This window comes from Podarcis cretensis, assembly GCF_951804945.1.
Source record: "Podarcis cretensis genome assembly, chromosome: 14".
NCBI classification, from domain to species: Eukaryota; Metazoa; Chordata; class Lepidosauria; order Squamata; family Lacertidae; genus Podarcis; species Podarcis cretensis.
The window spans coordinates 12,731,494-12,758,602 of record NC_137183.1 but is presented as its reverse complement, the minus strand read 5'-3'; the positions used below and the strand labels follow the sequence as shown (position 1 = coordinate 12,758,602).

At 42.6% G+C, this 27,109-nt stretch overlaps 1 long non-coding RNA gene across 1 annotated transcript in view; it reads right to left on the bottom strand.

Moving 5' to 3' along the window:
- Positions 1–3,033: 3,033 nt before the first annotated feature.
- The window catches only part of LOC307203058, a 61,239-nt gene continuing 37,163 nt past the window's right edge, over positions 3,034–27,109 (bottom strand). The window contains exons 2-3 of the long non-coding RNA XR_013833115.1: positions 22,509–22,625; positions 3,034–3,167 (exon numbers count right to left, since the gene is read on the bottom strand). This is a non-coding gene — a long non-coding RNA (uncharacterized lncRNA). The remainder of the gene's footprint in view (positions 3,168–22,508; positions 22,626–27,109) is intronic.

Here is a 27,109-nt window from a genome sequence, read left to right as displayed (position 1 = left end):
TAGGACAGAGCACAATAGGTAAAAATGGAGTCCGACCTTAGTCCAATTAAGAAGACAACAAATCAAAAGGAAACAAAAGAAAAGAAACAGCAACATTGTATCTGTGACCTGTCATATGCCAGGTGAGTGGGTGGCCTACCCAAACACCCAACTAGAGCCTGGCATATTTTTTAGCAGGAACTTGAGGGAACTTCTAAAAATTAAATAATAATGATTTTTTTTTGTCTAGGGGGAGCTGAAACAGATATGCACACAATGCCTGAGCCAAAAATCCATCTGTATCTGTAATCAAAAAAGTTGTGGCCATTTCTAATCCAGATGATTGTCTGCTTGAGTTTATTAATTACATTTTACATTTAGCCACTGCTAAATGTGGGGGGTGGCACTGTGACTGGGCCCGTAATAAACAAACTTCGTGGTGAGTTCCCTCACCTTTCCCCCCAGAAAAAAGCACTGATACTAAGTATCTCCTGGTAATGGTGATGGGGGATCAGGTCAGAAATTCAGGGTAAGAGGAATGGAATGGAGTGTCATGAAGAAGGGCGTGGATGACTGGCTGGCTGGAACACTGGATAGGAGCTCTGCATGCCTGCGAGTCCCATTTGTAATGCGCCCTACAGTTCCCTCTCAATAAAATGTTTCCCCACAAAGCACATTATCATGTCGATAGATGGAAACTTGAAATGGGCCTTTATTCTTAACTATGGGCACTATTACGATGTCAATGGAATCCTTTCATATCCTTCCTAGCATTTACAATACCACCAGCAGCATTAGAATATCAATGAGCTTCCATTGCATTTGCTATTTTATTTCATTGCCCTCCCTCTGCAACCTCCTGAGCAAACAGACAATAAATGCAATGCCATTGCAGCGCTTGCTTAATTTAATCCTCACAATGCCAGGGAAAGTTGGGGCGAACACCAGCTCTGCATCTTCAGTGTTTTATATCGGGAATGAAATTTATACTGCAATATAATGCACAAGGATCCTTGTAAGATGTACAGGATGAATACAAAGGAAGTTAATGTTCAAGTGCTCACATTACCTTGCCTCAGCCTCCTCAAGAAAGACCCTTAATGTATTACCATATCAGAATGTTCTATGTTTAATGATGAGTGTCTCTCTCTCACACACACACACCCAAAAAAAGATGATTGCGGCGCTGATCATTCTCTAATGTGTGGCTCCAGAAGGAGAATGGAAGTCTGAAGTAGTCCCTTTCAATACAATCAGAAAGCTTTAGAATTCAAAATATGAATTAATTCTAAATTTAAAATACTGCAATTAGGCCGCAACCCAATAGCCAGTTTCTTGGGAATAAGCGTCTGTCATGTCCTACCCTCGCTATGAGTCCCAAGGATTGTCAGAACCTCAGTGTCCCTTGCTTTCAGAGACCATCTAGTGATCCCCTTTGCTCTCACAAGCCTGGGTACCCTGATCAGCATTGACCCCATCTGTCAGTGTGTTTTATTTCCTCAGTTAAGTATTTCCTGCTACACTCTTGCAGCCCTAATTCAGTTTAGGTTCCCTGCATTATGGAATCCATCCCCAACTCCTTTAAGCCCATTACTGGGGGTTTCCTGTACCCCAGACCTTCCTTGCCAATTCCTTCTATCCCTTTTCCTCCAGTTCTGGAGGAAAGATTCTCACAAGCTTCCCTGTACCATCATTCTCTGTCTCACACTATGCACTTTTTAAAAATCTCTCTTCTTCCCAGTCTCCCTCTTTGTCTCTGTCTTTGGTCTTCTGCTTCCTTTCCCTCCAGTCTCCATCTCTATATTCCTGTCTCTGTCCCTATTCCCATTCCCATCTCTGCCTCTGTCCCTGTTTTCATTCTCCACCTCTCTGGCTCCTCTCTCCCCAAAGCTACCTTCTCCACCTGCTTTCTGTCACTTGGCAAGCAATTCTGCTGGACAGTAAGGTAAAAGGTAAAGGACCCCTGGACGGTTAAGTGCAGTCAAAGGTGACTGTGGGGTTGCAGCACTCATCTAGCTTTCAGGCCAAGGGAGCCGGCGTTTGTCCACAGACAGCTTTCCGGGTCATGTGGCCAGCAGGACTAAACAGCTTCTGGCACAATGGGACACCGTGATGGAAACCAAAGTGCACAGAAACGCCGTTTACCTTCCCGCCACAGCGGTACCTATTTATCTACTTTCACTGGCATGCTTTCAAACTGCTAGGTTGGCAGGAGCTGGGACAGAGCAACGGGAGCTCACCCCATTGCAGGAATTCGAGCTGCTGACCTTCTAATCAGCAAGCCCAAGAGGCTTTATTTCTGCATTCCAAAATTTATTACCACCGGAGCGGTACCTATTTATCTATTTGCACTTGAACATGCTTTTGAAATGCAAGGTTGGCAGGAGCAGGGACCGAGCAATGGGAGCTCACCCCATCGTGGGGATCCGAACCACTGACCTTCTGATCAGCAAGTCCTAGGCTCTGTGGTTTAACCCACAGCGCCACCCGCATCCCATGTCATTCATAGTGAGAAGCTATTTTTAGACAGATTCCAGAGACAGAATGCAAAGCTGCCCATTGACAACAAAGGAGAAATTAATTTATTTATTGCAGCTGGAGCTGGCTACAAGTTGTCCAGCCCTTAACTTTGGGGGGTGGGGTCCAAATGGACAGAAAACCATGAACAGGTTGATATGTACTGCTTAGTAGACATAGAACACCAACTAACTATTGGTGCTGGAAGGAAAAGCAGAGGAAATGGAAAGGAGTGTTTGTTTGAAAATTTATTTCTTTATTTCTGCATTCCAAAATCCTATTAATTTCAATTACATTCTGATCAAAATAATCCCTTGTACAACAACTGCAATATTAAAAACTTCTGTTTGTGTGTTGACACATTAAGTGATTTATAGAACTGCAAGTGAGGCACTCAAACTATATCCTTGTGCTTCCTGTGTGTTGCAATTATTCTGCCCGTGGTGTTTCTTCCTGTCATCGTAAAATGTTATGTCTAGCTTTTCCCTGTTGTTGCGCTTCTCCATCATGCCTTCTTTTTCTTTTTCTCTTTCCTTTTTTTTTTTTTTTTTTTTGGCAGATGTTTCCGGCAGCACATCATCAGCACGGTTAGTGTGTTACTGGAACATCCACAAATCTTTCCGCTTTCCCAATGGTAACACATTGTTGCCCTATGGAGGGACACTTTTGCACTAGAACACAACAGAAAGGGACAAAAATAAATAAATAACCTGGAACATTTGTAGTGGTGCATAATTAAACTATATAATTCAATCCAACAGGAGGCAGTGACGGCCACCACCAAAGATGGCCTTAAAAGCGTATTGGACAAATTCATGTGCGGATAAGGCTCTCAGTGGCTACTAGCTGCTTCTGAATGTCAGTAGCTGGAAACCACAGGAGGGGAGAATATTCTTTTGCTCAGGCCCCTGCTTGGTTTTCCACAGCCATTTGCATGGCCACTGTGAGAACAAGATGCTGAATTAGCTGGGAGGGGCGGCGGTTTGGTCTGATCCAGCAGGCTCTTCTGATGTTCCTATGTGGTATAAAAAGTTGCAGGATTTCATCAGTGTCATGAATGAGCCAGCCCCCAGGGAAGGTTTGCAGCCAGTTGAAGGAAGCAGCCAGGAACAGAGCAGTTTAACTGCCAGGCAGGATGAGCACCGGCAAATGCCAACTCCCCAGCCCTTTGGAATGCAGATTGATAAGGGAATGACTGAGAGTGAGCCAGAACCCTGACAACGCTCTTGAGAAGTGCAAAATGCTGCGAACAGAGAAAGAAGTAGATCATCAGGTGGGAAAGAGCTAAGAGACAGCCCCTCAGAGAATGGGGAAGAGGTGGGAGCTGAACCTCTCAGTCCAAGGTCTCGGCGAATGGGAGGGCTCCAAGACAGGAAGCAAAATAAGAGACGTCAGAAGCGAAAGTTCAGCTGCTTCTGGTCTTGCAGGAAGCAGTCTTCAGAAGGGTCATCATGACTGATGAGGTTGGCGGCTTCTTAGAGCCGTCCGGTGAACTCTGTTTGTTTTTTGCAATACATCTTCCTTTTTAATTAACTACGCTTGCTGTGTTATCAAGATGGGAACCCGGACTCCTGACAATCAGGAAGCTATGGGAAATGCACTGATCAGAAACAAAGCAGCACGTCCACCCCAAAATCTTTTCAGGCGCATATAGTATTGAAAGTAAGATTGCATCTAACCACCCTGCTAGCATAAAGAGCACAAATGAATACACAATAAGAAGGAATCTGAAGGAACTCTGAATGTTAAATGAGGGAGTTGGGAGAGAGAAATATGAGCATTATGTTGGAGCCCCCAAATCTGCAAAGATTCTCCACAGTGATCTTTGGGGAAGGCAAGAGGAAGGGGAGGGAAGCACCAACAAGCATCAGTACTAAAGTATAGAGGCTAAGTGTTTTAATACTACTCTGGCAAGCAAGCAAGGAGGGCAAGGAGAGCCCTTGACTCCAAGTGGCTCAGTCAGTGGGAGGCATCTCTTCTGAAGTAGCTCAGATGAATAGATGTCTGTGGCAGCTACACTGTTCAAGAATTCATTTACCAACCTTTAATTCTAGGAATATCACTTGTGTCAGAATTTCCATGAAGACAGTTGGCAGAAGCATATATCTAAAAGCCCACACAATGAGAGCATGTGATGCTACAAATTTCAAATAATGCAGTATTATAGTTTGCTGGGATAGAGACACGGGTGGCACTGTGGGTAAAACCTCAGCACCTAGGACTTGCCGATCGCATGGTCGGCGGTTCGAATCCCCGCGGCGGGGTGCACTCCTGTCGTCCGGTCCCAGCGCCTGCCAACCTAGCAGTTTGAAAGCACCCCCGGGTGCAAGTAGATAAATAGGGACCGCTTACCAGCGGGAAGGTAAACGGCGTTCCGTGTGCTGCGCTGGCTCGCCAGATGCAGTTTGTCACACTGGCGTTGTGACCCGGAAGTGTCTGCGGACAGCGCTGGCTCCCGGCCTATAGAGTGAGATGAGCGCACAACCCTAGAGTCTGTCAAGACTGGCCCGTACGGGCAGGGGTACCTTTACCTTTACCTTTATAGTTTGCTGGGAAGATTGAGGAAACATATGTGTTATCTGATCAGCTGAGGCATCCATTGTTGTTGTTTGGTCGTTTAGTCATGCCCGACTCTTCGTGACTCCATGGACCAGAGCACGCCAAGCACTCCTGTCTTCCACTGCCTCCTGCAGTTTGGTCAAACTCATGCTGGTAGCTTTGAGAACACTGTCCAACCATCTCGTCCTCTGCTGTCCCCTTCTCCTTGTGCCCTCCATCTTTCCCAACACCAGGGTCTTTTACAGGGAGTCTTCTCTTCTCATGAGGTGGCCAAAGTATTGGAGCCTGAGCTTCAGGATCTGTCCTTTCAGTGAGCACTCAGGGCTGATTTCCTGAAGAATAGATAGATCTGATCTTCTTGCAGTCCATGAGACTCTCAAGAGTCTCCTCCAGCACCATTTGATCCAAAAACACAGAGAATGGGTCATGATTTACTTTACAGAACCTAAAAATATGTCTTTGGGAATATAACCACACCTCCAATTTTAACTCATGGTAGACAAATTCCACCACTGTGCCCCTGAAGCTGGGAATCTTAATGGTCTGGGGGCAGGTGATATAAAGGATCATCTGATCCAATACAAATGTTCCTATGTGATCAGTCTCATACAAATTTATAATATTGACAGCACAGGAGACAAGGCCTTTTCAGAGCTGTCCCCCTGTCTGTGGAACTTCCTCACATGTTTGGTCTCTCCAGAGTGGATTTTAAATAGGCTTTGAGAACTCATATATTCCATGCTGTGTTAAATTCGCATGCAGAGCTTTGTACAGTTTTTATATCACTGCTGGTATTAAATGGCTCCTGTTCACTGTTTAAATAAATACAAGTGTGGTGCTGCATTTTAAAATGTTACACCTGCTGTTTTGTTTTTTTTTTGTATCTTGTATAGGAATTCTGTTTTATCCCTTTTCCGCAAGCCACCTTGAGAGCCTCCTTAAAATAAATTAAACAAACAGACAAACAAACAATTGTCAGAAGGATAACAATAGTCACACTGGGTGGAAGAAATGAATTATCTGAAGAGACGAGTGCTTTGGGGAAGCAATCATTTGTTATCTGAAATAGGTGACTCTCCACCTGCTCCCCAGTCACTGTCTCACTTAAATGGCATTTCTGCTTTTAAGATAAGGGAGACCGCTTGGTATAGCTTGAGTCTTGGGAAGGAGGACCACAATTCAGTGGTAAACTGGCAGAGCATCGGCTTTGCATGCAGACAGTTCCTGGTGCAATCCCTGGCATCTCCAGGTAGAACTGGGAATGTCCTCTTGTCTGAATCTCTGAAGAGCAACCACCATTCAGTAATGAGCTGGATGGACCCTTTGGGCTGACTCAATATAAGACAGATTTCTTTGTTCCTATGATTCATAGCTCAGACTCTTTAGCCACTAAGCTGTGGTAGCTTAATCAAATTTGATTGTACTTTAGCTTGCCTGGTCAACCTGTGCCAACAGTAGTTGGGGAAACCCAGCCAGCTGGGGAGTGGTTGTTGTTGTTGTTGTTAAGCGTGCATTAAAGATCCTGCTGCACTCCCAAAATTTCACATTCCTAGTGGTGCAACATCAAAAAAACTAAGATCATGGCCCCTGGGCCCATTACCTCCTGGCAAATAGAAGGGGAAGAAATGCAAGCAGTGAGAGATTTTACTTTCTTGGGCTCCAGGATCACTATAGATGGTGACAGCAGTCACAAAATTAAAAGACGCCTGCTTCTTGGGAGAAAAGCAATGACAAACCTAGACAGCATCTTTAAAAGCAGAGACATCACCTTGCCAGCAAAGGCCCGTATAGTTAAAGCTATGGTTTTCCCAGTAGTGATGTATGGAAGTGAGAGCTGGACCATAAAGAAGGCTGATCGGCGAAGAATTGATGCTTTTGAATTATGGTGCTGGAGGAGACTCTTGAGAGTCCCATGGACTACAAGAAGATCAAACCTCTCCATTCTGAAGGAAATCAGCCCTGAGTGCTCACTGGAAGGACAGATCCTGAAGCTCAGGCTCAAATACTTTGGCCACCTCATGAGAAGAGAAGACTCCCTGTAAAAGACCCTGATGTTGGGAAAGATGGAGGGCACAAGGGGACGACAGAGGATGAGATGGTTGGACAGTGTTCTCGAAGCTACCAGCATGAGTTTGACCAAACTGTGGGAGGCAGTGGAAGACAGGAGGGCCTGGCTTGCTCTGGTCCAGGGGGTCACGAAGAGTCGGACACGACTAAACAACAACAAGTGATGCAACACGACTTGTTTTGGAAAGTTCCCAGACCAGAGGAAAGTGGGATTCATTTTCAGGTTTCTTGAAGCTCCTTTCCCATCTCTGCTTCTTGTTTTCTTTACTCTTTTATCCCCCCCTTTTTTTTCCACCCTCCTGCCCCAAATTGCATCCCCACTGAGACAATGTGGGTTTACCCTACTTTTTAAGCTCCGGCAAAATGACTGGAATTACATTATGAATTACTGTTGACAATGGCCAGCCTACTTTTTTAAGCAGGATGTCCCTTCCAGGTTCCTTTTGTCCTGGCAGTAAAGTAGGCTGAGAGCAGTCGTTCTTTCAAGCAGAGCAGCAGGACGAAAAGTGCTGAAAAACCTCATACTAGCAACAACAACAAAAAAGACGGAATCAAAAGTCCCCTGCGCAGGGGAGAGGAAAGGGGCATACAATGGCCGGCAAAGAAAGGCTCGTTTGGAGCTTACGGTGAGCGTGACAACTTGCCAAGATCTGCATTCTGCGTCAAGGAATAACTAAATGCAATGCCATCTCTGCTCCTGTTCTGTTTGGAGCAGGGCGACCAAAATGATCAAGGGAATGGAACAGCTTTCCTCTGAGGAAAGATGACCACATTTGGAGCTTTTAAGTTGGGAGAAAAGACAACTAAAAGGGGGGGGGTATAAAACTAGGTGTGTATAAACTGGGGGGAGAGGTGATATTCTCCTTCTCTGATAATAGGAGAACTCGTGAGCATTCAATGAAGCTGAATCTTGGAAGGTGCAGGACAGACAAAAGGAAATACAGTGGTAGCTCGGGTTACATATGCTTCAGGTTACATACGCTTCAGGTTACATACGCTTCAGGTTACAGACTCCGCTAATCCAGAAATAGTGCTTCAGGTTAAGAACTTTGCTTCAGGATGAGAACAGAAATCGTGTTCCGGCGGCACGACGGCAGCAGGAGGCCCCATTAGCTAAAGTGGTGCTTCAGGTTAAGAACAGTTTCAGGTTAAGTACAGACCTCCGGAACAAATTAAGTACTTAACCCGAGGTACCACTGTACTCCATGACACAGCACATACTTAAACTATCAACTAAGGCAAATTCATGAAGGAAAGGGCTATTATCGGCTACTAGCCCTCATGACTATGTTCTATCTCCACTTTCAGAGGGGTTGTGCCTCTGAATATCAGCTGCAGGGAATCACAGACAAGAAGAGGGATGTAGCATTCAGCTCCTAACTTGAGGCTTCTCATGGGCAACTGGCTGGGCCCTGTGAGAATAGGATACTGGACAGGGTGGGCCTTTGGCCTGATCCAGCAGGGCTCTTCCTTTGTTCTTTGGCTCCTAGACCAGATGGCCTGCTCTTGATGGGGTTACACTGTTAGAATTCCTGCTCCGTGACTGCAGTCATGGGATTGTTGTCTATCACATTACGGTGCATGTTTTGACTCCACAGAGTGGGACATGATGGAGACAGGACATTTGTGCTACTGTGTTCTGTGAAGTGGGACTATTGTCCTTTGTTCTTTTTCTATTTGCTATCTGATGCTAGAGAGAGAGGGAGCCATGCTGCAGTGCTCCGTGTGTGTTTATATGTAAATAAAGTAGATTAGCCAAAATGCTGAGTTGCTGAGTTCTGTTATGCAAGCTGCGAATACTCTGCAGATCCCTAGGTGTGCCGATGTCTGTTGGCATCAGTCGCTGTGATGTTCAGGCTGAAGAAAGCTTTTGAAGCTCCCGAACGATCAACCAGGAGGGAGAGAACATGCCAGTCGGGCATGTTTCTCTACCAGGGTGCTACTCAAGAGTAGGACAAGCTCCTGACCTGAAGGAGCAGGTTCGTGGGATACTTCTGGAACCTTTGCTGTCACTTGAGGCTCAGGTGGCCTCAGTGGCCCAGGGTACCTTGCATCAGCTTCGGCTGGTGGCCCAGGGATAGGATAACTACTGTTGTCTATGCTCTTGTAACTTCAAGGTTAGATTACTGCAATGCGTTATACATAGGGCTGCTTCTGAAGATGATTCGAAAACTTCAGCTAGCGCAGAATTCACCTGAACAAGACAGTTTGAGCATATTACACCGATCATGGTCCAACTGCACTGACTACCAATTAGCTTCTGGGCCTAATTCAAAGTGCTGGTTTTGACTTATAAAGCCTTAAATGGCTCAGGACTGCCATACCTCAAGGACCACCTCTTTCCATATGAACCTACCCCAGACCCTGAGATCATCTTCTGAGGCCCTCCTTCGTGTGCCCTTCCTCGAGAGGTCTGGAGGGTGTCAACACGAGAACGGGGCCTTCTCTGCAGTGGCTCCCCATCTGTGGAATGCTCTCCCCAGGGAAGTTTGCCTGGTGCCTTCATTACACACCTTTAGGAGCCAGGCAAAAACGTACCTTTTGAACCAGGCCTTTGGTTGATCTGTTTGACATCCTATACCCTTTTGAAATATGGCTCTTTTCTGGGGGAGTGTTATTGCGTTGTTGTTTTTATTTTGATTATATATGTTGTGATCCTTTCTGTGACCTGCCCTGAGACCTCCGGGTATAGGGCAGTATATAAACTTATTTAACAACAATAACAACAACTGATGGAACCAGTGGTGCAGTAAAGAAGTGAAAAGTAGCAAGAGCCTTTTAGTTCTGGGACTGGGCACAGAAGTAGAAGCAAGAAAAACGAGGAAGCGGTTAGGAAGAGGTGGGCGCACACAGAGAGAGGGGTGGCATTTTTAGACCATCTTGTTCAAAGCCCCTGCCCTCCCAAGAAAACAACATCCCCAGAACTGGCATGGGTGGTGTCCAAACTTTTTTCAAAGAGGGCCAGATTTGATGAAGTGAAGGTCCGTGAGGGCCGACCAAAGGGCCAAACAAAGTTGCTGAGCTTTTTTGAGGGGTTTTTGGGGTGATTTGATTCAAGGAAATAAACTGCCACAGGGGCCGGATTAAACTGACCAGCGGGCCGGATTAGGCCCCCGAAACAGACTTTGGACATGCCTGGAAGAAGAATGAATGCCAGTGAGTGGAAGAGACAGGGCTGTCCAGGGGCAACTTTGCTCCAGGTTACCCACCTCAGCAAGGCTGCGAGTCTTGAATACCTTAATCTTCTTAAATGACATTTTAAAGCCTCAATCAGAGGAAAAACAAGCCAGTGAATGCTTTATAATTATCTCTTTCCCCAAAGCTGTAATAAACTTTATTTAAGCAAAATGCTTACTATTTTATTTGCCATTCTCAAATCACTTACTCCTTTTCCAGGTACAAAGTGTCCTCTTGACACCATAATGAAAGTGCATTCATACATGTCAAATGCAGCAATTATGCACTTCAGACAAATGTGCAGCAAGAATTATTCCGTCTCCCCCCTTCCCCCCCCCCAACCGCTGACATTTTTCAAACATGACATGCATATTAGAAACACCCAAAGGTGTGAGGGCTGTTTGATTTAAGCGGCAGATTTTTCAGCTCACTTTCTCTCTCTGGTATTTGGGGTAAAAGAGAGGGAGGGGGGAGAAAGCACGGTGAAAGTCACTTTCCCACACAAAGTGCATCTGTTATTTAAATGTATGGGGCAAGCCTATCCCTGAGGCTCAAGAGAAGATTTCGTTATCTCATTAATCTTCACAACAGACCAGTGAGGTAGGTCCGTCTTGCCATTATTTGATAAATGGGGAATGCAGACTCAGAAATGTCTCTCTAGCAGGGTCATCTGCAAGATGCCAGGACTCAGAGCGAGATTCAGCTGCAAAACTGCAGCTGATAGACTCAAATTCCCTGTACCTGGAGCTGAGCTGAAACCTTCCCTCCCCATGCCCCTTCACACACATTTCCAACAAACTCTCAAACACCTCTGCATATATTTAGGCACCATGTGAAGACATTCCTCTTCAGACAAACCTTTGGTTGATTAAACAATCTATTACCTTTTCATTGTATCCGTGGTGAGGAGGTGTTGTTGTTCTTGCCGCCATTATGTTATGTATTTTGCAATGTTCTACTGCATGGCTAATGGGACGTGGGTGGCACTGTGGGTTAAACCACAGAGCCTAGGACTTGCCGATCAGAAGGTCGGCGGTACAAATCCCCACGACGGGGTGAGCTCCCGTTGCTCGGTCCCTGCTCCTGCCAACCTAGCAGTTCAGAAGCACAACAAAGTGCAAGTAGATAAATAGGTACCGCTCTGGTGGGAAGGTAAACGGCGTTTCCGTGCGCTGCTCTGGTTCGCCAGAAGCAGCTTAGTCATGCTGGCCACATGACCCGGAAGCTGTACGCCGGCTCCCTCGGCCAATAAAGCAAGATGAGCGCCACAACCCCAGAGTCGGTCACGACTAGACCTAATGGTCAGGGGTCCCTTTACCTTTTTACTGCATGGCTAGGCAAACTAAGGCCCAGGGGCCAGATCCAGCCCAATTGCCTTCTAAAGTAGAATGTGTCTTTTTATTTAAAATGCATCTCTGGGTTATTCGTGGGGCATAGGGATTCATTCATCCCCCCCACCTCAAAATATATATATATATATATATATATATTTTGCATATAAATTTTTATTAATTAACATCAATAAATAAAACAAAACAAAATACATTAATTTCACATCGTTTTTCACAACATATTTCTCTTTTGGACTTCCCTCAGCTGTTCCGTAAATCATCCATAGTTATAATTTTAATTACACATTTCTCAAATTTATATTGACATTGTTTATCTCTTTTTTCCTATTCCCTTTAGACAATACTTCTTACTTTTTCACAGTGCTTCTTTAAATCCCTTAAGCGTCATCTGTCCCTCACTTATATATTCCAGATATTCCACAAATTTCCCCCAGTCCTCGATGAACTTTTGGTCTCTTAAGTATCTAATCTTCCCTGTCAATTTATCTAGCTCTGCGTAATCTAACAGTTTCATTCTCCACTCTTCCACGGTCGGTATTTCTTGTTGTTTCCATTTCTGGGCCAGTAACACTCTTGCGGCTGTAATTGCATATTGAAAAAATTTACAGTCTTTCCTTTTTATCTCATTTCCTACTATTCCTAATAGAAAGACTTCTGGTTTCTTTGTAAATGTATATTTTAGAATCTTCTTCAGTTCATTGTATATCTTTTCCCAGAAGTCTTTCACTTTCTTACATTCCCACCACATGTGATAAAAAGTACCTTCTTTATTTTTACATTTCCAACACTTATTGCATGTCTTATACATTTTTGCTAATTTTGCCGGTGTCATATACCATCTATAGAACATTTTCATCACATTCTCTTTTAACGTCATACAAGCAGTAAATTTTAAACCCTCCTTCCATAATTTTTCCCAGTCCTCAAATTGTATATTATGACCCACATCTCTGGCCCAACGAATCATTACCGATTTAACTTCTTCATCTTTCAAATTCCATTCTAACAACAGTTTATACATTTTGGATAGATTTTTACCATCATTATCTATAATTTCACTTTGAAATTTAGAATCCTTGTCCGCAAAACCTCGTTCTTTACCATCTTTCTTAAACATCTCATTTGTTTGGAAGTAGTGCAACCAGTCATATCCATGTTCTTTAACCTGCTCATATGGTTTTATTTTCCATTTTTCTCCTTCTTTAAATAATAATTGACCATATGTTATCCACTTACTTCTCATATTAATTTTCTTTACGCTCATAACTTCTAGAGGTGATAGCCAACGTGGCGTTCTAGGTTCTAATAGGTTTTTATACCTATCCCATACCTCAATTAAAGGACCTCGGAAGATGTGGTTCTCAAAACCTTTATGGACTCTCTTTTTCTCGTGCCATAGGTACGCATGCCATCCAAATCTATTATCAAACCCCTCTAAATCCAGCAATTCATTATTTTCTAGTTTAATCCACTCTTTCAACCAGCAAAGACATGATGCCTCATAGTACAATTTCAAATCTGGCAGGGCAAAGCCTCCTCTTTCTTTTATATTTGTTAGCAACTTAAATTGACTTCTTGGCTTTTTGCCCTGCCAAATATATCTTGAAATCCGCTTTGCCACTCTTTAAAAATTCTATTCCCCTTAATTATGGGGATAGTCTGAAATAAAAATAATATCTTTGGAAGCACATTCATTTTAATTGTAGATATCCTTCCCCAAAATGACAGTTTCATTTCCCCCCCCTCAAAATATAGTCCCCCCCCCACATGGTCTGAGAGACAGTGGACTGGCCCCCTGCTGAAAAAGTTTGCTGACCCCTGTCTACTGTAAAACACCCTATGGTCTTCAAATGAAGGGCAGTATATAAATTTAATTACAATTAATCCAGCATGTGGCAGCTAGACTGGTGACTTGGAGTGGCTGTCGAGACCATATAACACTGGTACTGGAAGACCTACATTGGCTCCCTGGATGTTTCCAAGCACAATTCAAAGTGTTGGTGCTGACCTTGAAAGCCCTAAATGATCTCAGCCCAGTATACCTCTCCACCCCCATTGTTCAGCCCGGACACTGAGGTCCAGCTCCGAGGGCCTTCTGACAGTTCCTTCACTGCAAGAAGTGAGGTTACAGAGAACCAGGCAGAGGTCCTTTTCGAGGGTGGCGCCCACCCTGTGGAATGCCCTACCATCAGATGGCAAGGAAATGAACAACTATCTGATTTTTAGAAGACATCTGAAGGCAGTCTTGTTTAGGGAAGTTTTTAACGTTTTATAGTGGTTTTAATATTCTGTTGGGAGCTGCTCAGAGTGGCTGGGGAAACCCAGCCAGATGGGCAGGGTATAAATAATAAATTATATTATTATTATCATCAGTGTTTTTTTCTGGGGGGATGCAGGAGTACACATGCCTCTAAATGTTTTGTGAATCTTTGAACTTTTGTCCATTTGTGTTTATTTTTCCTGATTTGAACTATAAAATGGTGATTTTCTTGAGTCAAAATGAGAGAACCCCTAAACAATTTTTTAGAAAAAGCACTGATGATGATGATGGTGATGATGATGATGCTTAAAGTTGTCTTCCTATCCATTTTTTCCTTGTTTCAGCTTCCCTGTTTACTTTTCTGCGGTGCGGTTCTATGGATCCAGAAATGGCTCTGTAAGCAACACAAGGATTTTGGTCTGACTCGTCTCCAATGTTTTCTCCTAGAACCTTGCCCTTGAAATACTTTCCATCAACTGGCTATTGCAAATGGCTTCTCCATGCCTCATTGTCTACTGGTGTTGGATTCACAGTCGTGCCTAATGATGAATGAAGAAATGAAGCAGATGGTCCCCTGGTTACTGTCCAATGTCTCTATCTTTTACCAGGGGGAGAAAGGCGCTTACTCAATTTTTCTCTTCATGATTGCACACAGTCTCCCCAAAGAAAAGAGAGAAAAGGCCTGGCCACAGATGGCTTTTCCCCCCCTTTCACTTTTGAGTCAATATTTGTACTTTTGTCTGCATGCTATGAAGCAAGCAAAACAAACAGAAATAGCTGTAGTTTCCTGCTTATCAATAGGTCAGTTGTGGCATACCCAGAATCCCAATGCAAGCTCCCTTGAGCTGTCTTTTGATATCCAGCTGATATCAAGACAACCTGTCTGAAGACGAGATCCAATAGTACTCCCTCAGCAGCTCACATCTTAGCCTTTTGTTTTTACAAACAGAGGATGACAAAGCCAAACTGATATTGCCATCAGCATTGCAGGCAGTTTTTCTGATGGGCAGGATTCCCCACTGGGAAGCGAAACAAACAAAAATTCCCCCATGTTCATTTGCAGCCCAATCCCATGCATGTTTTATGAGAAAGGTTATCCTGCTTAATTCAATGGAGTTTACTGTGAGGTAAGGATGAATCATAGAAACATAAAATTGTAGGGGTGCGGGTGGCGCTGTGGGTTAAACCACAGAGCCTAGGACTTGCCAATCAGAGGGTCGGCGGTTCAAAGCACTGCGATGGGGTGAGCTCCCGTTGCTCGGTCCCTGCTCCTGCCAACTTAGCAGTTTGAAAGCACGTCGAAGTGCAAGTAGATAAATAGGTACCGCTCCGGCGGGAAGGTAAACGGCGTTTCAGTGCGCTGCCCTGGTTCGCCAAAAGTGGCTTAGTCATGCTGGCCACATGACCCAGAAGCTGTACGCTGGCTCCCTCAGCCAATAAAGCGAGATGAGCACCACAACCCCAGAGTTGGTCACGTCTAGACCTAATGGTCAGGGGTCCCTTTACCTTTACCTTTAAGGATGAATCATAGAAACATAAAATTGCAGAGTTGGAAGGGACCCAGAAAGTCATCTAGTGCAACTCCCTGTGATCTGTCATTTTTATTTCTTTTGGTTTCCCATTTTTTTTCCATCTTAAGTCCAGCTCTCCACATTTCTGCAGCAATTTGCATTTTTCAAAAGTTCATCGGCATTTCAATGTGATTTTTGCAAGCAATTTGCCCTAACATAGTGAATATTTGTATGAATGCATTTTTTTATACACACGTTTCCCATAACATTCACTTTTCTGTATACATTGTTTGGCCAGAGAACCGCGTCACAAAATTTGGTGAAATATGAGTTTCAAAGTGTGGCTGTATTTTGATTCACACAATGATTCAAAAAGTGCAAATTAAGTAGTTTCTCATTAAAATGCAAACCAAAGCCCATTCCCCCCCACCCATCCCTACTTCCAGGTAAGTTCACATTCAACTTAAGCCTTAAAAACATAAGAAGAGCCAGACTACCAAAGACTTTTTTTGAAATGACTGACAATATGGACTTGATTGACATTTGGAGAACGAAGAACCCCTTGGGAAGAGAGGGAACATTCTTCTCTGAAGCCCAACTGACTTGGACAAGAATCGACCAAATATGGATATCTAGAGGTCTGGCACCCAAGGTCAAGAAGGTGGAAATCTGCCCAAAGACCTGCTCCGACCACAACGCAGTAAAGATGGATATGACATTAATACCAACCGGCTCCTTTAGATGGAAGATGAATGACAACCTGTTTAGAGATCAGGAGATTATCAAGAAGGCCCAAAAAGCTTTAAAGGACTATTTTGAGATAAACATGAACACTACGGTGGAAAAAAGAATTATCTGGGACGCAAGCAAGGCAGTGATGAGGGGGTTCTTGATACAACAGAATGCTGTAAAGAAAAGGACACAAAATGAGAGGAAAGATAAAATTTTGGAGAAAATTAAAGAACTAGAAAAGAAGCTAAGATTAAATCCGAAGTCACAGCCGACGTTGAGAGAAATTAAATTTCATCAAGCACAATATTCTAAATTGATAAACCAGGAAATAGAGTGGAAGATTAAATTAATGAAACAAAAAACTTTTGAATCGGCGAATAAATGTGGAAAACTGCTAGCTTGGCAGTTGAAGAGGAGACAAAAATTAAATACAGTTGCAAATTTAGAGATTGAAGAAAGAAACATCCAGAACCCTGCGGATATTAGAAAGTGCTTCCAAAGATATTTCAAAAAATTATATACTCAAGGGCCGCAAAATGAGATTGAGATTAAACAATTTTTGGGGAAAAATGGACTATCAAAATTGTCACAAGAAAATAGATCAATCCTGAACTGTAAAATAACACGACAAGAGATTGAACAAGCCATTCAGAACATGAAACTGGGCAAATCTCCAGGACCAGATGGGCTGACCTCCAAGTATTATAAGACACTAAAAGACTACCTGATACAACCACTGATGGAGGTTAGCAATGAAATTATGGAGGGAAGGAGGGCGCCAGAATCGTGGAAAGAAGCTTTCATCACATTGATACCAAAATCGGAAGCTGATAAGACACAACTTAAGAACTATCGTCCCATCTCTCTTTTAAATGTGGATTACAAAATATTTGCAGATATTCTGGCAAGTAGATTTAAAAAAGTTTTAAACGAAGTAATTCATAAGGACCAGGCGGGCTTTCTCCCAGGTAGACACTTGTTTGCTAACACAAGGAACATTATTGACATTTTGGAACTTTTGCAAACAGATATAAATACAAAAGCAGTGTTAATCTTTATAGACGCAGAGAAGGCCTTTGACAATATTTCCTGGAAATTTATGAAGGGAAACTTAAAAGAAATGGGAGTGGGACGGGGTTTTGAGAATGGGATTGATGCAATATATTCAGAACAAAAGGCTAAATTGATAGTTAACAATGTGGTTACAGAAGAGTTTAAAATTGAAAAAGGAACACGACAAGGCTGCCCTATTTCCCCTCTGTTATTTATTTCGGTTCTGGAGGTGCTCTTGAATATGATTAGAGGGGACCGGTTGGTGGAAGGAATTCAGGTCGGAGCGAAACAATATACTTAAAGCTTTTGCAGATGACCTAGTCTTGACCTTGCAGGAGCCAGAATCTAGTACAAAAAGAGCATTACAATTGATTCAAGACTTTGGTCGGGTGGCGGGATTTAAATTAAACAAACAGAAAACCAAGGTATTGGGGAAAAATTTGACAGATACAGAGTCGGAACGGTTTCAGAGAGAGACAGAATTAAATGTGGTTAAAAAAGTAAAGTACCTAGGGGTAAACATAACAGCAAAAAATCTGAATTTATTTAAGGACAATTATGAAAAATGTTGGTCAGAAATTAAGAGAGATTTAGACAGTTGGACAAAATTGAAACTTTCTTTGTTAGGCCGAATTGCTGCTATCAAGATGAATGTATTGCCAAAAATGTTGTTTTTGTTTCAAACACTACAGATTGTGGACAAGACGGAGTGCTTCCGGAAGTGGCAGAGAGATATATCTAAGTTTGTCTGGCAGGGCAAAAAGCCCAGAATTAAGTTTAAGATACTAACCGATGTGAAAGAAAGAGGGGGCTTTGCCCTGCCAGACCTAAAGTTGTACTATGAGGCCGCAGCTTTCTGCTGGCTAAAAGACTGGCTACTTCTCGAGGACACTGACGTACTGGATTTGGAAGATTTCAACAATGCTTTTGGTTGGCATGCATACTTATGGTATGACAAGGTTAAGATCAATAAGGCCTTTAAGAACCATATTGTCAGAAAGGCAGTGTTTAATGTCTGGACAAAATATAAAGACTTATTGGAAAATAAAACTCCAAGGTGGCTATCACCTCTGGAAGCTAAGGCCCGAAAAAGACCCAATATGGAGGCCAAATGGCCAAAATATGGGGAAATACTAGAAAAAGATGGAGACAACTGGAAATTGCAGAGTTTGGAGAAAATGAAGGATAAAGTGTGAGACTGGTTACACTACGCTCAGATTAAAGAAGTTTTTAAAAATGACAAAAAGTTAGGGTTCCAGGTGGATAAATCGAAATTGGAAACAGAATTGTTAGAACCTAAGACTAAGGTACTTTCAAGAATGTATAACTTGCTGTTAAAATGGAACACACAAGATGAAATGGTTAAATCGGCTATGATAAAGTGGGCACAGGATATTGGGTATAATATTATGTTTGAAGACTGGGAAAGGTTATGGACCACTGGGTTGAACTTCACTGCATGTAATGCTTTGAAGGAAAATGTAATGAAAATGATATACAGGTGGTACATGACCCCAGTCAAGCTTGCAAAGATATACCATGTGTCTGATAATAAATGTTGGAAGTGTAAAGAAGCTGAAGGAACATTCTTTCACCTCTGGTGGACTTGCCCTAGAGTGAAGGCTTTCTGGGAAATGATATATAATGAGCTGAAAAAGGTATTTAAGTATACTTTCCCTAAGAAACCAGAGGCCTTCCTCCTGGGTATTGTCGGCCAGAGGGTGATAAAGAAGGACAGAACTTTTTTCCTGTATGCAACAACGGCAGCAAGGATACTCATCGCCAAGCATTGGAAAACCCAAGATCTACCCACACTGGAAGAATGGCAGATGCAACTGATAGACTATATGGAATTGGCAGAGATGACCGGCAGAATCCGAGACCTGGGAGAGGAGAGGGTTGAAGAAGACTGGAAGAAATTCAGGATTTATTTACAAAAACACTGTAATTTGGTTTGAATGTTAAGAAGGATGCCAGATCATAAACAATTGAGCACCACTAAATTAGACGTAATTTGGATGATAAATGAGATTGAGGAAAATATAAATTTTTTTGGAGAATTATCAGACTAAATTAAATGAATAAGACTTAAGAATGTAAATAAGTTGATAAATTGCTGGAAAAAGTTTTGTAATGATGCAAGTGGGAGCGGGAGACATGAGGGAGTCCAAAGAAGTTTTGATAATATGTTATGATATATGTTATATTGTTTATTACTTTTGCATTTTTGTATTTGGAAAATCTTAATAAATATTTTAAAAAAAAAAAAAAACATAAGAAGAGCATTCGGGATCAGGCAAGTGGCCCATCTGTTATCCTGTTATCCTGTTATCACAGTGGCCAAGTAGATGACTGTGGCCCATCTGTTATCCTGTTATCCTGTTATCACAGTGGCCAAGCAGATGACTGTGGACCACCCCAAAATAGGACCCAAGCACAAGAACATTCTCCTCTCCCGTGGTTGTCAACAGCTGGTATTCAGAAACATTATTGCCTCCAGCCATGGAGGCAGAATACAGCTATCATGGCTAGTTGCTTTAGCTACGTTACAACTGCGTTCAACATGAGATGAGGATGTGTTACCATACAGATTGAACTGCTTCAAAAGGGAGAGCTAATGGTGCCCATTCGAACACTGCTAGCCCTGATCAGAGGCAGGACCCACCTCTCTGTAAAGAAGTGTATGGTGAATCCAAGCTCTTCAGGTCAAGATCTCAACCAGAAATTTTTCAGCACAATTGTCTACTCGGAAGTAAGTTCCACTAAGTTGATTGGGGCTTACACCCAGGTAAGTGAGCAGAGGATTGCTGCCTTAAACTGTTAATGCGGGATGTGGGGAGCAGGGGCGCCAGTGGGGAGGGAAGGGATGGAGAACTCTTGACTCCTTTGTGATTGCAATCAGGCTGCCAGCTGAAAGAGACGGCTGATTTTAAAACACCCTGCATTAACCAGCCGACATTATGAGAGCAAAACAGTACACATATGGTGTACTGATAGCACAGTAGCGACAAGTGGGAAAGTTAAAGAAAAAAGTCAAACTTTCAACTGATCATTACAAGGGGGGTCAGGGGTGAAAGAGGATGTGAAATCATCTTCCTTCTTTCACATTTTCAGAGGCAGGTAACCTCAAGCTAAAGGGCTGAATGTGGCCCTTTATTCCACTCTCTCTAGCTTTCTCTGGCCCCTGGTACTCTCTCCACAACATGCCTTGCCACAACTCTCACTCCCCCTCCTTTGCACATTCTGTGACAGACACCCTCACTGAAGATGGATACTGGATAATGTTTCGGATGTATTATAAAGGGACAGATCTTCATGCCCTCAAGTAAGGGGGGGGGGGGAAGTAAGGCAATAATAACTTGCCAAATTTAGCCTTCTGCATCCTGTGTTTCTAGAACCTCTAAAATGTCAACTTGGTGTGTTTTCAACATAAAGAAGGCAAAGTCAATGCTAGGAATTATAAGGAAGGAAAATAATAAAACAGCAAGTAGCATCATGCTATTATATAAACCCACAGTGTCTTGACTTTTCAAATATTGTGTGCTGGTCTTTGTGGCTCCTTCTCAGAATGCACATCATTGAGCAAAAGAAGGATAAGAAAAGGACAACTAAAATGAACCAAGGTTGCAAAGTTTACCTCTCTTACTGCTGGCCAAAGCACCCCTGAAATGGTGCGCTGGGGTGGGGATGATAGAAAAGTTGGGTTTCAAGTGTTGAGCTCAGGCCAATCTTTGTGTATACAGCGCAGTGGAGACTTAAATATGTTTTTGGAGAGGTTGTTCAGAAGGCCAGGGTAATGTGCAAGCAACTGATGCTAAAACTCGGTCTTAAAAGAGGCTTGTGGGGGATCTCAAAATGTGTTTAGATGAGCTGGCATGCTGACCAATGAGAGGAGGTTAAAATGAAGGACTTGGAAAGTGGCTTGGATAAAATCGAAGTAGGTGCGCTTGGGGAGGTGATTCAGGAGAAAAGACCCAGGAAATACAATACAGAGGGTTCTGGTAAGAGGTAGATGGGGGTATGTAAACAAATGCAGATAAGTCATCTGAAAGGTTTGTCCTCCTGAATGGATTTACCTATCAAGAATGATGACCCCTGAAAACAAAATGGAGTCGATCATCTCATCCTTACCTGAGCCTATCAGGTATTCTTTCAGAAAGTAGAGGCAGTTAACTGTCTCCACTGAGTGTAAAGAATCTCCACCCAAATCTACTGAATCACTAGCAGAAACACAGATGCAACCAGGTCACCACAGCTCATGAGGAAACTCAGGAAATCACTTTTCTTTGTCCTCCCTTGGGATTGGCAATTATTATCACCTCTCTTCTTTATCTGATATTTGCCTCTCTTATCTCCCTAATCTTGCTGTCTCTCAACCCTCATGTAGTCCAAACAGACTTCATTTGCATTTGAGCTTTCCCCCCCCCCTTCCTCCTTGTGTGTTTAGGCTTCCACTGAATCTTCCCTAGTTCCTTTGGGCAATCTTTCTGCCTCCATCTATTTTTATCTCTGTGCTGTTTAAGAATCAGCTTATGGTCCACAATCAGCGGCCTGTACAACATGTAAGAACTAACCATCTTGCTATATTTCTGCACTGAAGCTTCAAGCCATTATATTCCCAAAGCCCATCCTTTTGTGTTAATATATATCTTAATTATAGAGATGTCAGCAAGTGAGCAAGTCACCACTGATGTTTCTATAATGGCAGTAAAGCTGTGCAATAACTGCAGTGACCTGCAAACATCTCCAGATTAAAGATTTCAAAATTCGTACTTTTGTGCACAGGGGTATAAAAATACGGGTTCATGTGTATGTGTGAATAGATCCATTGATAGAATCCCTCCCAGAATTGTTGTTCTTGTTTAGTCATTTAGTCGTGCCCGACTCTTCATGACCCCATGAACCAGAGCACACCAGGCACTCCTGTCTTCCATTGCCTCCCGCAGTGTGGTCAAACTCATGCTGGTAGCTTCGAGAACACTATCCAGCCATCTCGTCCTCTGTCGTCCCCTTCTCCTTGTGCCCTCCATCTTTCCCAACATCAGGGTTTTTTCCAGGGAGCCTTCTCTTCTCATGAGGTGGCCAAAGTATTGGAGCCTCAGCTTCAGGATCTGTCCTTCCAGTGAGCACTCAGGGCTGATTTCCTTAGGAATGGAGAGGTTTGATCTTCTTGCAGTCCATGGGACTCTCAAGAGTCTCCTCCAGCACCATAATTCAAAAGCATCAATTCTTCAGCGATCAGCCTTCTTTATAGTCCAGCTCTCACTTCCATAGATCACTACTCCCTCCCAGAATACAAACCTGATAAAAGGTGTTGATTTCTTTAACCAATAAGCCAATTCCAAGAGGAGTGTACTCTGGACGATGCCTCCTTAGAAGAAATCCTTGGTTCTCTCTCTTGTTTTTCTTCTTTGAGCTCTACACAATAAAAAGCAGAAAAAAGGATCACTGATCAGAGCATGCTGCTGCCTTTAGATGGAGACTGCTGATGGCAAAAATATGGTTCACTTGCTAAAGTATATTGAGATGGGACAGGAGGAAATGAGAAACGTGTCACCTGTCTTTCCCTTGAACCACTTGGCGTTTCACAAATCTCTCTCCATGTCTTATTTACTACGTTGCTCTTTCTTGCTTTTGCTTTCCCTGATAGGGAGACATTTCTAGGTTTGCTTTAAGAATGTCAAAATAATTCAGTTGAAACCGAGAACAACAGGGTGGCAAGCAAGAGTGTCTTGATGAATTGATTATTGGGGTAATTGATAAAAGTTCTTAGATTTCCCCAGTGGAGGAGTAAGATTAGAAAATCTATATGGAGATTGGAAGGGGAAATAATAATTTTCAACTCCCACCTGCCCGCCAACGGCGTAGCGTGGGTTGTCAGCACCCGGGGCAAGGCAAGTAATTTGCGCCCCCTAACCCGGGGCAAGGCAAGTAATTTGCGCCCCCTAACCCGGGGCAAGGCAAGTAATTTGTGCCCCCTAACTCTGTCCCTAGCTCTGTCCCTTTCCCCACCTCCCGGAAAAGCCCGCAAGAGCCATGCTCCCTTTAAAGAGAAGCGCAGAGCGTGTGTGCGGCTCTTGGGGGCTTTTTCCTGAGGAGGAAGAAGGGCAACCCATCAGTCATGGGCTGCCCTTCTCTTTTTTTAAAAAAATAATATTTATTGGTGTTTCAAAAAGTTACAAGAATAAAAAAGAAAGAAAAAGGAAAACAGAAAATACAAAATACAGAAGAAAAAAAACAATTAAGAACAAATCCATCTTTCCATATCTTATCTATCATTTGCTTGTTTCCTTGACCTCCTCACACCTCCCTTTTTTGTATTCTAGTTCATTAGTTGTTTCAGCAAATCTTTTCCTTCTTTGTTTTTATCTTACTAATTTATCTTAATATATTGTAACTTTACATTCTGACCTGTTAACAATCCATTTTTACTTAATCCTTTATAACATTACTGCTAAAACCACATAGCTTCATTCCAGCATCCTTCTAACATTCCTTAATTTTACAATGTTTCTGTAGATAGACTTTAAATTTCTTCCAATCTTCTTCTACCGACTCTTCTCCCTGGTCTCGGATTCTGCCAGTCATTTCCGCCAGTTCCATGTAATCCATCACCTTCATCTGCCATTCTTCCCGGGTGGGTAGATCTTGTGTCTTCCAATACTTTGCAATAAGTATCCTTGCTGCTGTTGTAGCATACATAAAAAAATTTCTATCCTTCTTTAGCACCAATTGGCCGACCATGCCCAGGAGAAAGGCCTCTGGTTTCTTCAGGAAAGTATATTTAAATACCTTTTTCATTTCATTATAGATCATCTCCCAGAAAGCCTTAATCTTTGGGCATGTCCACCAAAGGTGAAAGAATGTTCCTTCAGTCTCTTTACATTTCCAACATTTATTATCAGACAAATGATATATTTTAGCAAGCTTGACTGGTGTCATGTACCACCTGTATATCATTTTCATAATATTCTCTCTTAAGGCATTACATGCCGTGAACTTCATACCTGTGGTCCATAACTGTTCCCAGTCAGCCAACATAATGTTGTGTTCAACATCTTGAGCCCATTTAATCATAGCAGATTTCACCATTTCATCTTGAGTGCTCCATTTCAACAGCAAGTTATACATTCTTGACAAAATCTTAGTTTTGGGATCTAACAGTTCTGTTTCTAATTTTTATTTTTCCACCTGGAAGCCAATTTTCTTATCCAAATTATATGCCTCCATTATTTGATAATAATGAAGCCAATCTCGCACTTTGTTTTTTAGTTTTTCAAAGCTCTGCAATTTTAATTTATCTCCCTCTTGTTCCAAAATTTCCCAATATTTCGGCCATTTGGCCTCCATATTGAGCTTTTTCTGAGCCTTCGCTTCCATCAGTGACAGCCACCTTGGGGTTTTATTTTCAAGTAAGTCCTTATATCTTGTCCAAACATTAAACAATGCTTTCCTAACAATATGATTTTTAAACGCTTTATGTGCTTTGACCTTATCATACCACAAATACGCCAGACCTTAAACTTTACTATGAATCAGCTGCATTTTGTTGGCTGAAAGAATGGCTGCTTCTTGAAAACACAGACATCTTGGATTTAGAAGGTTTCAATAATGTATTTGGGTGACATGGGCTGCCCTTCTCCCTCCTCAGGGAAAAGCCTGCAAGCGCCACACACATGCACCACATGGCTCGTGAAAGGGAGCACTGAGCAGAGCCTGGGATGCATACACGCTCTGCTCAGCGCTCCGTTTAAAGAATATTTTTTTCCTTGCATTCCCCCCCTAAAAACTAGGTGCGTCTTATGGTCAGGTGCGTCTTATGGGGCGAAAAAATATGGTATTTCCTTTAGACATATCATGAGAATGTGCCTTCTGTCAAGGCTCCTGTTGTTATTTTTTTATTCATTTGAAATATTTGTGTCCCACTTTTCCACCACTTCGCTCTTCAGGAGATGGGGGAGGAATTTGGCTCGGTTCACATTTGTATTGGCAAATCATGGAAGACCATGATTTTTGAAGGGGTTTAGGAGGTACGCAACCATGCTTCAAGTTCCTGTGGATTGTGTAGCCTTTAAGTAGTTAATTCTCTTTCTGTCTTGTTTCTCTAGGCAATATCATTCTCTCACAGTTAATTAAACACTGAGATGTGTGGAATTTTAATCTCCAGATAAGCCTTAACAGAGTCCCACAATGGCACATTGGATAGGACACACCTGCTAGTCTTAATATAAATGTTGTCAAGCCAGTGGTGTGATACATGTAACCCTATAAATCCCAAGAACACCTCTGTCAGTCAGAACTTTAATGCAGCTGGCATGGAGCTGCACACTGGTTCTACAGAGACATATCCATGTCCATTCAGAGGAGTTCCCAGCAGCCAAAGGAAGAGATATAAGTCCTCTGCCTTTGCTCTCCTTTGCTTTGACACAACCTATTAATAACACAGCCTATTAATAAAACCTGTTTAGTAAAGAACAGACCCATTGTGCTTTGTTGCCTTGTTTGAATGCAAAAAGAACTTCTGTCCCTTTTGGCAGAAGAGCATTGCAGTAGGAACCCACCCAATTCACACTTCCTGAAAGAAAGAATACACGAACCAAAACTTAGCTAGCCTTCAAAACTGGACTGCCGTTCTCCAATCTAGTGTGAATAAAGAGGTATATATTTGGGCAAACATGCATACATTAATGAAAATTGAACACACACAAAAGCATTGCATATGGGGGAATTGTTTGCTATAATGTGTGTATTAGGCAAAATCCCATGCAAAAGTGTGGATATTAGGCATGCTTAAAGGCTAACAAATTCTCACAGGGACTTTAAAAAAAAATGCAAACTGATGTGAAAATGTATAGAACTAAACTTGGAAAAATAAGAAACTAAGAGAAGGGGAAACTCACAGAATTATCTGTCCCTTGGCTTACAATGTAATTCTAAAGCAGAATTAGTTACCAGTAACAAAATAAATTTAACCATCAACCTTTTTAAAAAAGTCCCACCCAAATAAATATGCACTCAGCAGATATGAGTTCATTCCTTGCCAATCCTTTAAATACCCTTGTCACTGTTTCCTCCTTAGAGGCTGTACGGTAGTGGCTGGTTTCCATGGGGATTGGTAGGGTGGAAAATGGGGAGTCCAACAGTAGGTGGCGCTAGAGCCAATGATAGGCAGAGCCAAGTACTTCTAGTTTTGTCCCCATCCTCCTCCCTGCTAAGGATTACAAGGTAAACACTGAGACTAAGGAGGAGGAAGTCAACAGTCAGTGCCACCTCCTGGACCGGATGGAATGAAGAAGGCAGGAAGGTAGGAGTTGGTTGAGTGCACCAGTAGCATGTGCTTCCATGATTTTTAGAGCTCCTCCAGGCAACCAGTTTATCATTGAGCACACTTCCTGATTTGCTTGCACAAGGCTTAAGGGGAGGTTAGATTACATCCAAACTTTGCTGAGCATTAGTTCTGATCTGTTTACAGAATATGTACACATCTTGCTGTGAAACTTGCATTCACCCCACTCTTTTCAAGGCATTTCCCCGTTATGGACGCATACATTCATATATACATAAACACCTGCACCCATCTTTTTTTAGCACTTTCCATTTTTTAAAGAATGTTATTATTAATGTCATTTCTGTAGTTATTTAGAATTATTATAGAGTTATACATACACATGCATGCAAACACCCACCCACCTATAGATATTTAAACCCCAAACAATTTAGATAAAAAATATCATTTATGGCAGCAAACTGTCTATCCTTCTTTCTATGATGCTGTGTGGGTGAGTGAAGGGAGAGAGAGAGAGAGAGAGAGAGAGAGAGAGAGAGAGTTGGGATCCATTTCTTTATTTCATCTCTAGCAATCTTATAAGGAAGCAGCGTCTCAGTTAACTTTCTATATTCTA